The following is a 13197-nucleotide window of genomic DNA, read 5'->3' on the forward strand; positions in this document are numbered from 1 at the left end:
CCTCAAGTCCCAAAATGCTGGTTATTAAACACGTCTCTCACAGGATTTATCTGTGTAAGCCGCTGGCCTGTTGAATTCTGATGGAAGAAATTCTGTTTGGAGGAAACTGGAAGCTTTTCTCAGACTTTTCTAAGCCAACACCTGTTTACTGCCCAGAAACAGGCAGTACCGTCCGAGTGCAATTTATCACTTGACCCTGCACTTCATCAGAGGAGTATTCTGGCTGTGCACACACACAGATAACTCTGTCATATAAAGCAGTCTCTGTTGACATAAGCTGAAAAAGACCTCATATCACTGTGGGGTTTTATTACTGATGAGGTAGGAAACATTTCTTGAGTGAGAAGACCACAGGACCTTACAATTCCTTGGTTTGTATCAAATCCCTGTGGATGGAGGAAACTTATGAAGAGTTTCCATTAAATTACTGAATCAGGAAGAAGACAGACTTTTGAACCTCTTCTGAATACCTCATAAAGAACTGTCCATCTCCAGGCCTTTGCATTATCCAGTGCCTCTGTTGTGGTCACATGGATCCTGTACTGGCAGAAACCCCCCTGGCTGGTCACTGCCACCAACTTTCTGGGATTTCACAACCTCTTTCTCTTCCACTTTGCATATTTGGGAGAGAAAGACAGTGCCCAGGACAAAGACACCATATGTGAAGCAATGAATTTAACCAAGTCATGGACTCCATGAAGGATTGAGAGTTAAAGTTGTCAGGAGAGTAACCCCATTACTAACTGACCCATTCTCTAGTGTTAGCATGCCTGTGCAGCAATTTTTGTGGCAACACTGGAATAGGAGTGGTGTCACAGAGCAGGATGGGACACTTGGGTATTCCTTCTGCAAGGAGCCAGCAAATGTTGGTATTCCTTGCCAGGAGGCAAGAGACAGCTTAGTATTAGCACTAAACTAGATAGAAGGGAGACAGGGATTTGGCTGGTGGCAAGGAATCTGACTAGCAATTATCAGACTTGGATTCTGATCTTCATTTCATTCTACTGAGTCCTGGTTTCCGTGTCAAACTATGCACTGTTTGTTACCTCATGGCACTTTTTTTCCTTCAGAAAAAGTAGATAAACAATTCTCACCCTGACAGTGTTGTCAAACTGCAAAACTTGGCATGCATTATGATCTCCAGGAAGTCACCAGTAACTGAATACAAAATAATAGCATTTTTTAATGCCCTGCTCATTCATTAATACTTGTAAAAATGCTCTGAGATCCTTGGATGTAGAATAAGATAGAATATGCTGTAATGTTCTTGTAAATATTGAAATCAAGATAATATAGAGATAAAAGGAAATTAATAAATATTTATAGTTTGTATCTAGGAAGAAACAACCTAGAATCTAGTTTGTATCTTCCTAGTTTGTATCTAGGAAGAAACAACCAGCAGTTTCTCTTTTCATTGTTCCAAATGTCTTTGTTTGGTTTTCAGAGACAAATTGAACTGTACTAATAATTTCATTTAACTCACTGATTTCTTTTGTCCTGTTTTATTTTTTCCCAAAGCACTATTGCTTTTGCAAGACAACAATAATCATGACTCACCCTTCATACACATTTCTTAATAAAGTTTTTCTCTTATTTGTCCTTAACTTCCCAGCACTGAGGAAAGGTGAAAACTTGGTGGAGTTCTCTATCCAAAAAGTTTTGTTCTTTACCTTTGCAGCTAAGTACTAGAGTGAGTACTCCCAACCCAAGGCAGCTGATGAAAAGGATTCAGTTCATATCTGTAATGGTTCCTACTTTGTGTCTCTCTCATATCTGCTCATTCTGCAGGTACAAATAGCTCCTCAGAAATCAGTAAGATTTCATAAGGTGAACAGGATTTTTGCTTTGCTGACTACAGTAAGAGTTTTATCTGATTCGGGATTGAGGTGTTGGTCCCAACGGTGGATGATCAAAGCCAAAGTGGTAAGAGATGAAGTGAAAAAATGAATAGTGATCCTTTTCCCCTTTCAACCTGTTCTCATTGCTGTATTGAATTCTGCCTCTGTACAAATAATTCAAACCATCTTTTCATGATGTATTTTCAACCACTATTAAAGGGGAAAGGACTGTTTCTAGAACTTTGCTATTATTGAGAAATACAAGATAGTGTAGAGGATTTTTTATTCATCACAGGAACCCTAACTGCAGGGTTTAAAATTATCCTTGTACTTGCAATCAGACCACATTTGCCTGTTAAGGTGAAAGGCGCAGACAAGATTTAGAAGATCTCTCCTCAAGAAGATACGTTTTTACACAGGAATTTTCCCCACCACCAATGTACACTATACTTGGGCATGCAGAATGTGTGTTGTTGTATACATATACTCAAGGTACTACTTCACATGTTTTAATCAGTGCATTGATTACTTTAGTGGGACCTTAATGAGTCTCTTCCATGCAGACAATTATGATCAATAGGATATGTTTTGCATCTCAGTCTTTATAAAACCACATCTTTTCCATCTAGTATTTACATGGCACTAGTTTTAGTTTACCTCAAAGGAACCATTAAAAAAAATTAAACCTGAGGAGGGTTTATACACAAATCTAAGTATGCCACCATAACAGGAAACTTATCACTCTCTCCTTGCTTTGCCAGGATCTAGGACCCAGTTTTTTGCCTTGTCTGCCAGAATGGCTTTCCACCACCATCCTACTAGGGCAACAGTGGATGACCACCACAATGTTCCCTTTTTCTGGGAGCAGGGCTTGGCTTATATTTCTCCATTCCATTAAAAGAGTGGCCAGCTCAGCTGAGAAGCCATGGGGACCTCAAAACTCCATGGAATATGACAGCAAATCTCTAAGCCCTCTTCCACCCTTCCTTTTGGGACTTTGAAGACAACAGACATTTTAACATCCTTTATTTAATCTACTTTTTATTTACTATTGCAGCACCCACAGCTGTTGGCTCACTTTTCTCCTGCTCACATACGCATGTGTTGGGGGTGTATGGGGCACGTTGCAGGTGTGCCATCACTCCAGAGAGGGATTTTGTTGCAATGGGCACCATCTCTATCACCAAAGCCCTGGCCTGAGGCATGTTGAGATAAAGGTCAGACCTCCATCCCCTCACTTGTGGGCCCATAACTTTGAACCTGTGGGCCAAGCCAGGCCAGGTCTCTGGCAGGCAACTGCATGGGCTGGGGCCGGCGGGCCTCCACGGGGGTGTGAGGGTGCGTGCATGACTCTGTGTGTGTGTGTTTGTGCTTGTGTGTGTGTGTGCGCCAGGAATGCCCCTTTTGCCCGTGTGTATGTAAGGGGGTGTGTGTGTGTGTGGAATTCCTCTTTCACATGTGTTGTGCGTGTGTGCGCGCGTGTGAGTGTGTCAGGAATGCCCCTTTCACCCGCCTCACCTCCCCGGCAGCGCGCTCCTGCCTCAGGCGGCTGGTGGCTCAGTGCATTGGCTGATTAGGTAACAACAGAGCACCTTCCCTCCCTGTTTCCTCTCAATGCGCTTGGGCCACGGCTTTTGAAGGAGCCCGGCCCTGCCACTATCCAGCCATTATAACGGGATGTATGGGGCTTTATCCGGAAAAAGCTCAGCCTTGCCCCAGGCTTCATCAATCATTTAGACCGGTTCAAATCCCCTTCATCGTGTTCCGCCTCATTAAACCTATCGAGGGGGACTGAAGAGAGTTTGTAAAGGTCCAGAATGCCTGTACACTCCTCTCTATCTCAGATAGCACGGGCGAAAAAAAAAAAGAAAAAAAAAAAAAAAAAGGTCGAAGAAAAAAGGCAAAAAGGCAAAGAATCAATTACAAGGGGTATCTCTGCCCTGTCCGCTGCTTTCGCACATGAGCCGGGCCGGGCGTCCCCTCCTGAAGTGGAGCCCCTTCACACTCCGCCTAGGCTTCTGGCCCCGGAGGGCACGCAGCAGTCCCCCGGGGCCATTAAACTGCCCGCAGGTGTAAAGGCCGAGGCGATGCGGTCTGCCCTGGCCCCTCTGCTCGTCTGCAGTCACGGGAGGAGAACAGCCCCGTGCACATCCCTGCAGGCAGGGAGAGAATGGGCCGGCTGCCACTGGGTCCCGTGCCAGCCTTTTTAAAATAAACGAAATATTTTATCCCCTGGGAGAGAAAGAGAAATGAGCTCCATCAAAACGGTGCTGATTGCTATTTATCCTTATATTTTTTATTCTGACGACGTCAATCGCCAAACTTGTCGGTGCCTTGCCCCTCTTGTTCCCGCTCCCCGGGTGGTGATGCGCCGACGGTCGGGATGCTCCGCTCCGTCGGGTCTGCGCTTCAGTCCGCGCCCGGAGCCGCGCTCGGAAACCAGGCTGCAAGTTGCTGACATCTGCATTTAAAACAAAGAGGGACATCAGCATTATCGCCGATCCCTTCTGATATTAATAGTCATAAAACCCGGAGTGATTACCGAAAAGGAACGTGTCAAATTGCCAAGATTTGGGTGGGGTTGGGTCTAAATAAAAAGGAAGACAAAAAAGAAAGAACTAACCAAACAAAATAATAACAATATATATATAAAAAGGCAACGCACCGAATCCAAGTCTGTATTTTAACTTTTTTAATAACGATTTTTCCTGTGCTGTAAGCTTGCACCGAATCCTGGAGGAATTGCTAAATCAGATTAAGGTTATATTTTGCAACAGACTGGATGGAGCAATAAAGGAGAAAGCGCGGAAATGGGACTTCACCCATCAATTAGATCTCTATTAGCAGCCAATGCAGGCTTCACCACAGGAAATGTCACGTCCCGGCAGAAGCAGAGCCTTTCACTTTCCCCCGAAATTAAACAATTCTTCATGCTCGCAGACCCCGGGCGAGCCGAGCCTTTGTTCGCCCGGGTGCAGAGGGTGCGCGTCCCGCCAGCACCTGCTCGCTGCCTGCGCCGGGAGCCGCGGCCGGGCCACCGCCTGCACAGGTTGCCCCAACACCTGCGCTGCTCGCCCTCCTGCCCAGTACCCAGGAAACCGCCGCCTTAAAAGGCTCTATTAATATTAAAGGGGTTATTCCAGTCATAAACGGACCATTACCAACACAATGGGCAGTATTTTGAATAGCAGGTCGGCTCATCTGCCTCCATAGATCATAACTGCCAAAACCGACCCCCTCTCCCCCCGTGGCTCCTCATCTCCGGCTCCTTGGGGTTTATGGAGCCAAAGACTCTTCCGCAGCAGTCTTGTCAGTGGCACCGTCGCAGGGTGTGGGGCCGTGTTAAGCCAAGGCAGATAGAGCGGGCCGCTCTCCGGGATGGAGAAAGAGGCTTTACACCGTCTGAAGCCGAGTGCCGCGGGGAGCTCGGCTCTGCCTGGCAGGGCGTGCCTGCTACTTCTCCCCCCTCTTCCCCCTCCGGCACTGCAACCAGACGAGCCACCGGCTCCGGGGAGCACACTGCGGGGAGGGAGGCAGGGAAGGGCACGGGGCCTTTCCCGCACACGTTCCCCCCCCCCCCCCCCACTCCTTCCCCCCTTCCCGCTCGGGGAAAAGAAAGAAGAAAGGAGGGGGGAAAAAAAGGCGTTGAATTTGCCCATAAGCAAGAAAGGTGCAACAGGAAAGGAATGGCCCAGAAGGGGGAAGTCACAAGGGGGGATAAAGGGAGCTCTGTTGCCCCGGCCCTCGTTGTTCTTGCTGCTGCTCCATTCAGGCATAGAATTCAAATGGATATTTTACAGCTCAGTCCAGCTGAACAGGGGCTCAATGCCTGAAAGCTGCCGAGCTGCCTCCGCGGACATGCTCTGGGCCCGATATTATAATTTTCATAATGCGCTTTTATGTAGCTTCAGCCTCCTCCGGTGAGGAGCCCGCAGAGCGGCTGAAAGGGGCTTTGAGAGACTGGGGAGCGGGGCTGCAGCGAGTTGCGAGCCCCCCGCCGGCGTGAGTGGCACCGCCTGCCCCGGCCGAGGGCTCCTGCCTCCAACCCCCAGTCCCCGGCCCGCGGCTCCGAGGCGCTTCCCGGCCCGGCCGGCCCCAGCGCCGTGCACCGCGGTGCAATGCCGTGCAGGGCCGAGCGGCTCAGGGCTGCTCCGGTTTCACCTCTCCGGAGCGGTGTGCACCATTCGTCCTCGCCAACCAGCACAGGGGCACCGGGACAAAGCTCTGTTTCATCCCGGGGCCCCGTCGGCCGCTAACGACGTCCTGCCCCGGCTTGAGTGTCTGCTACACCGGCCCCACCACGGAAAAAAAGACAAGGAAGGAGGGATTCTCCCTCCCTCCCTCAGGAGGGAGGGCAGCTAAACAGTAGAGAAACAGGAGAGTTATTTCCACCGCTACAAGCCAGGTCGACTGCAAAATATGCAGCTGTGTATTTATCATCCTGGGTAAGACACTGGCTGCTAAGAGGGTCGCCGGCTGAATCGTTAACCGGCTGGAGCCAGTGCCTGGGAATGAGATTCGAAAGATTATTGATTTCCCTTCGGGGCCAAACGAGCCAGCTCCGCCAATGCCCGCCCGCCCCCGCCCCGCTCAGCAGGTGCGTGAGCCGCGCTCGTAGTGTGAAAACATTCGAGGTCTCCCCTCGGAGAAGTTCTGCCATCCCCTTCCCTTCCGGCTCGGGAGGCGCCCAGTGGCGGCAGCTGAAGAGATAGTCACTGACAGAGGAAAGGGCATAAGTAGGGTCCGTTTCTAGGGTCCGTTTTAGCTTCAAGACCGTCTTTAAATATTTGCCTGACAGACTGAAGAAAGGAAAATTTTAAAGAACGAAGCAAAAAATATAAAATCAGGGGGAAAAACAACAACAACAACAACAAAGCCAACAAAACATCACACCAAAACCCTGACAGCAGAATCCACGGAGAGGGAGGCCCGCTGCGACGGGGACGGCTCAGGCCCCGGCCCAGCCTCTGCGCGCCCGCGGCCGGGAGGGGTACCGCTGCCCTCGCAGCTTCGCTTAGGGATACAGCAAATAAGGAGGCAAGGGAGAAATCCGATTATCTGTTTCTAGCGTGGCTTTTGACGTTTCGCACTGAGTGAAAGGCTTTCTAAGGAGCAAATTACTTGTTTTATCTCGCTACTTATAACTGCAACTTGAATATGAGAGGCTTGCCCCCAAAATCTTGCGTAGCTACGGCTGCGTGTCACTTGCTAAGCCCCTGCTGCGGAGTTATAAACACATAGAGTCATTTTTAAAGCAGGCCAAGTCCGGAGACGTGGTCTTTGTCCTTCACGTGTCCCAAAAACTTCCGCAGCCGCTTCACACGTGCGGGAGGCTGCCTGGGGGCCCTGCCGCCGTGCCTGCACAGTTCCCAGCTCAGGCCTGGCCTCGCACACGGCCTGGCCTCGCCCCGGGGCTCCCCGCAGCAGATGAGGCTCTAGCTCTCTGCTCCGGCCCTGAAGAAGAGCTGGAAGGAGCTGGAAGGAGAAACAAATATGTCTTCGCCTGAGTAAACGGAAAAAAATACAACAAAACAACCACAATAAAGTTGGTGGGTTTGTTTGTTTGTTTGTTTTTAAAATCTCGTTCAGGCGGAATTTCACCCGAGATACGCCTCAGGGAGGGGAACTGTTCGCAGCCCCGAAATCTGCATGGCGTTGAGTGGATGTTTCTCACCCACGGACCGTGTGAAGCCACCAGTAGCCACAAGCTGTTTTAACCCTTTCCCGCCTCCTTTCCACGTGCTCCTTTGCAGAGGGGAAAATGTTCTTGAGCAGCTGGACCACCTCCTCCCCCACGACTGTTTTCCCCCCAGGGGACAGCGAGAGGCCGTGGACCCCGTCTGCGCTCTGCAGAAGGGTCCGGATGCTTCGTGAAGGCGGCTGTGCCCGTCGCAACGTGGATGCTGCTGTTTCTGGATCGTTTTGGTTGTGAACCTACTGCGCTCATGTTACAAATGCAATTAATAGTAAAAGCAGCCTTTATCTGAAGAGCAGCAAGCAGCTGCACACCGCAGGTCATTATCCATTAGCGGGTAGTGTTCAGCACTTAGCAGGGCTGTCGTATCCAAGGCGAGGGGAGGAAAGGCAAAACCCTTATCTCCCGTCCTAGTCTTTCCACCACTTTCCTCTGCCCGGGAGGGAGGCCAGCTAGCGGCAGGCTGTCCCGAGGACAGGGCAGGCTGGGCGCCGGCAGAGTGTGGGGACATGGTGGGCTTCCCCCCCGATGCAAATCCCCCTGATTCAGTGGAGGAGTTCAAGTCTTCTAAATATATATCCTTCTCTCCTGCCCTCTTCCCAGAGGAGTCCTCCAGTTCGCTTCACAGCTATCGGCAGGGGTTGGCAAGTGCCGAGCCACCCCTGGCCCCAGCCGTGGCAAAGCTTCGTGCCTCAGTTTCCCTATCCTGCAGACCCAGGTCAATGCTCCCACCTCATTTTCTGAAACATGTCCAGACCGATGCCCTGGGCTGCTGATGCAAAAGGTGTTTCCACACCTCCGCGGGCCTCCCACACGACATGAAATGTCCGTTCCAAACCCGCTCGGATGCGTGTAGCATCTAATGGGCTGGACTTCACCCCACAAGATAACCCTCTCGGGGCAGCTTGAGAGCGGGCAAAAACCCAGGAGGCAGAAACCCTCCCTCGGCCGCACAGCAAGGCTTTGCCTGTTGTGGCAGTTTGGCAGAATTCAACGAGGTCTCCGCCCAAGACTTTTAGGGCTTCTCACCCGTTAAATGAAAGTTCAAGAACACACTGAGGACATCCAACAGGTCCGGCTAAAACCTCACTCTGGCCACTCGCTCATGGCTGCACAGAGCAAAACACTTCCCTCTGCAGCGCGGTGAACTGCAGTGAACCATCTACCATCTGCTTAAACCTAAGGATAAGATGAAATATCTTATCGATTTAGTCTCTAAAAGAAATAGGGGAAGGAAGTGGGGGAAAAAAAAAAAAAAAAAACAAAACCAAAAAAGCCAACCCCAAACCACTCTGTTCTGTATTCTGGAAAAAGAGAAAAAAAGCACCTCTTCGTAGCTCAGTGGGGAAAAAGGTCAAGCTACTATTGACAAGTATGTAAAGACATCTTCTAACCATGGGAAAACATGTATAAATTGTTTCGACTCACTGCATTCAAAACCAATGGAAGTGAATTACAAAACTGCACTTCTTGCATTGTTGGACTGAAAGGATATCTATTTATCATCTTATAAGACAGCTCGAACGATCTTTATCTGCTTTGCCCACTTTCTGACCCAAATTCAGGGTTTTTATGGAAAATTGCAGTCAGTTTGATTGATGAAATCCAAAGATGTCTAAAATGGCACCAAAGATCTCCAACTGTGCAGACTCCAACCGAGGGCTTCAATGTTGGCATTGTTCCTACGAAAAAAGTTGAGAAAACGAGCAAAAGTTAGGGAATTTCTGTTTAAAAACTTCAAATTTCAATGAGGATCCCGAACCTATTATCCCTATTCATGGGGTGAACTGTGTGAACATAAAAGTATTTCCCACACATTGCAAAACAACAACAACAAAACCCCTTATTTTTAAGCCGCTCCATAAACCTTCTTTGTAAAACGCTGAATAACCCTGTGCAGAAAATAAACCCAGCTATTCTCGTTTAGAAATCATGTGAATTTAAATCCTATAAACAAGAATGTTTAAAGAGAGAGGAGAAAAAATATATATTTCATCTGTGCAACTGAAATTAAAGAGAGTCTTAACTTAAAATTCAGAGACGTGCTGAAAGATGATTTTTAAACCCAGCGTGTGACTTCAGAGGGTTTAACTCAGGGTTTAGAGGGAGCAGTTCTGCAGGAAATGCTCTCTCCCAGCCTTCCTTGTAGAAGGTGGGTAAACTGCTGCCCGCCAGGATTTAACTGGCAACACACGGAGCTGTGAAGTGGGGCAGGTGGGTGAGCGCTCGCTGCCCCCTGGGCCAGGCCAGATCCACGCGGGACATGGCTGTGGAGCTATGCCCCGGTGCTATTCGGCCGTGGGTCTATTTCTTAGTGGCTCCTCGTCTCGTTTAGGGCTACGAATCTTTGTGGAATACTGTCACCTGCCTAATTGTGCTAAATGGCCACCTTCTATTATTAATAATAGCTGGAACGTGGCTCCTAGACACGTTACCAAGACTGGGAAGCTGATGAATGAAACCCCTACTAGGGAAAATCTTGGTAGCTGTCTTCTGTCGCGTTACCCAAGGGGGTCGACTATAAATCTTCCTTCATTTTAACCACGTTTACCCTCATACTCCTCCAGGCTAGGGATGCTGTGTTAAGATTGCACTGATGTGCCAATGCTTTGGACCAGCTGCTCCTAAATACAGACAAGTCCTTGTCAATTAAGCCATTGAGGAGCAGGGCCTGGGAGCTCTGGGGCATTTTAGCAGGCAGCAGTGTGCAGCCCCAACAATTAGCATCCATTTTGAAGGGACCTCCAGGGCACAAATGCACAGGCAGGGAAGAATCAAAACACCAGGCAACTTCAATTCTGAAAACCGGTCACATAATGATACTGAACAGACCGGCCTAGGAGAAGTGAGACAATCTTTCTTGGGAAGGACGTTTAGCCGCTCCCCCAGCCAAGCCGTAGGGCCGAGGCACGCCGCGAACCGTGGAGTCAGAGGAGATAAATGAACACATTCATTTGCCTGTGTGAGCCGAAGTTTCCTTTGGCGGTTCTTCTTTGTAATTCGGTGTCACCTCAAGCAGCTGGTGGCATCCAATGCTCCCATGATCCTGGCCTTTGGCCCAGGCGGAGCTGGACAAGGCAGCCCGCTCCAAGGAGAAGAGCTGCGATGTCTCAGGTCAGAGAGGCCAAGCTACCAGTGGGACAGGCAGAGCACTAGGAGTTCAGCTAAACAAAACCCCGAGGGGAGTAGGGAGCCTGGGGGATCATTAGCGAAGGTGTTTGCTTAAGTCATTAGGAAGCCGGTAGCTAGGAGAAAAAAGGCTTGCTCCACAAGGCACCTCCCCAGAATGGCAGGGCTGGAAATGCAGAGGATATCACAGCACAAGACTATGTGACCCTACCAAGTTCAACAACAGAGCAAACAGCACATGCCATTAGGGACGGCAGTCAACCGGGAGGTAACAAAGAGGGGAGGGCACTGGCAAAAATGTTCATGTATTAAATATGGAAAAGTATGGGGACAAGGGCAAGGGTCAATGAAAGTCAACAAGAGAGCAGGCGTAATGTTAGAAAGAATTTAATATCAAAATTACATAAATCTGCATGGGAGGCAGTCCCAGAATAGACAGAAGGGAAGGCAGCCTTGGAGTCAACATTCACTTGGTAATAGAGCCAGAATGGACAGAGCCAGGTTGTTAACATTTAACACAAAAGTTAGCGGGGAATAAAGGACGCAGGGCCGGCTCCTTTAATTGCGGCCCCACCGGGAGATTTCCATATGTCACACTAAATGGATAACACCAGCCTCACTCCGCAAGGCTTCTGCCGCGGAGTCCCCCTCTCTCTCGCTTTACTTTCGTCCCTTATTATTTCTTTTTCCTCCGTCCATCTCCGCACGCCCCGCGGAGCTTCCAACAGGGGCCGAAACAAAAGTCTGGCTCTGAGCTGGTGAGGGGAAGGATGAGAGAGAGGAAAGGAGCGGAGGCTTTCGGGCAGCCCATGCCCTCCCGGGGCTTCCCTGCCGATCCTCACCGGGCGTCACGGCTCGCCAATTGCTGTCACGACATGAAATTTAACTCCTGCTTCTTTTTTTTTTTTTTTTTTTTTTTTTCCTAGGGAAGCATCCTCAAGTGAAAGCAGGGTCCGAGGAAACAGGGCCACTGTCCCGGTTCAAGAGGGCTCGGTGCAGCGCTGCGCGGAGAACCGGCCGGGTCCCGCTGCCGCCCCCGCGCGGGGACCGGGCCCGTCCTGCTGGGGGGAGCGCACGGACCGCGGGACGGAGTGAGCGGGTTTTCACGAACCAAACAGAAAAGGAGGAAAAAAAAAGAAAAAAAAAAGCAGCAAAAAAACCCCCCGCGCCCCTGATCAATACGGCAGTGTTTCCGCGCTAGTTCAGGAGGTCAGGCGGGCGTAGACACAGCATGGAGAGTTATTTATGTCAAGTCGGGTTATTGTAAACGAAATCCAGCAAATTGCACATAAGCTCCTCGGGGCCGCCAGTGGGCTCGTGGGCAGAGGTCAGTGTCAGTCAGTCTGTCCATCCCTCTGGAGACAGTAATTGTCCGGGGGCTGACACCGCGTCGGGGGCGATAGGCGGCTCCATCCATCTCCATCCAGTTATCCCGGCGCCGAGGCCGGGGCTGCCCGCTGGTCCGCGGGTGCGTGGCACCGAGCCACGGCCGGCCCCGCTCCCGGAAATGCCACGGGGAGAATGCCACAGCTCCCATGGACCGTGCCGTGCCGTTCTGGTGCGGCGTCCCGCCATCCCCGCGCATCCCGCACCGGGTACCGCGCCTCGCCAGCCTCCAGCATCCAGCTCCATCAGTACCCTATACTCCCTTTATTAATAGGGAAATTCTTCCTTTCTGACAATTTAATAGTCTAAAGTAATCTTCTCCGTGACATTGCCCATCCGTCTTCTCAAAAGAGAAAACAAAGGGGATGTTTTTTTCTTTAGGCCTCTCCAGATCCCTTTCTATTTTGAGAGGGGCTCCCCACAATGGGGTCTTTATGAACCATAATGGTTATGTTTATGAAGCCAGCGATACCAGTGTATGAAGACAATTTTATGCCTAATTAGAAAATGATGTAAGCAAGGGGGACACAAAGAGAGCTTGTCTGCCGTGGCTGGGTCTCCGGCCACCACTCCAGGGCGAATATATCGCCTCTTCTGTGCTTTACGTCCACTATTTTTATAACATCTCGTCCATTAGCTCCTCAAACTGTTTATGATATCGTGGACAGTTAGTAAAACAGCTCAATTTAGCGGTGGATTAAAGCAATTTTGAAACTTGTTCCGAAGGGAATCGCACGGGAGGCGAAGAGCAGCCCTCCCTTCTCCTATCCAAGGGGACTTCACCTCTGGGAAGACTCCAATAACTGCAACCCCAGCCCCACTCGATTAAGGGATAATTTTTAATATATATGCAATAAATGTTCACTTTGTTAGATTGAATGACAGACAATAATATCGGCAAATCTTCATATCCATCCATTACCGGCAAACGAGCCGCACAAAGAACATATTTGCTTTTGATTAATTTATTTGCAGACTCTGTTTGATAAAGCAATAACTATTTGGTTAAACTTGACATTCGGTCTTCGGGGGGTTATCAGACCAATTCCCTCTCGTTCGTGGCTGATAATAAAGCTGTTTAAACGGGATTAATTATTAATTGGTTGCAATTAATTTCCTCCCTTCTCCACGTCGACAGACAATGAGGAT

The 13197-nt window shown here is 49.6% G+C and overlaps 1 long non-coding RNA gene across 1 annotated transcript in view; it reads right to left on the bottom strand.

Moving 5' to 3' along the window:
• Nucleotides 1-4129: 4129 nt before the first annotated feature.
• LOC136290578 (uncharacterized) overlaps nucleotides 4130-13197 on the bottom strand; it is a 12486-nt gene continuing 3418 nt past the window's right edge. The window contains exons 2-3 of the long non-coding RNA XR_010721225.1: nucleotides 8962-9215; nucleotides 4130-4299 (exon numbers count right to left, since the gene is read on the bottom strand). This is a non-coding gene — a long non-coding RNA (uncharacterized lncRNA). The remainder of the gene's footprint in view (nucleotides 4300-8961; nucleotides 9216-13197) is intronic.

Source organism: Chamaea fasciata, unplaced genomic scaffold (assembly GCF_029207755.1).
Source record: "Chamaea fasciata isolate MVZ Bird 193981 ecotype frontalis unplaced genomic scaffold, bChaFas1.0.hap1 SCAF_6, whole genome shotgun sequence".
Taxonomy (NCBI): domain Eukaryota; kingdom Metazoa; phylum Chordata; class Aves; order Passeriformes; family Sylviidae; genus Chamaea; species Chamaea fasciata.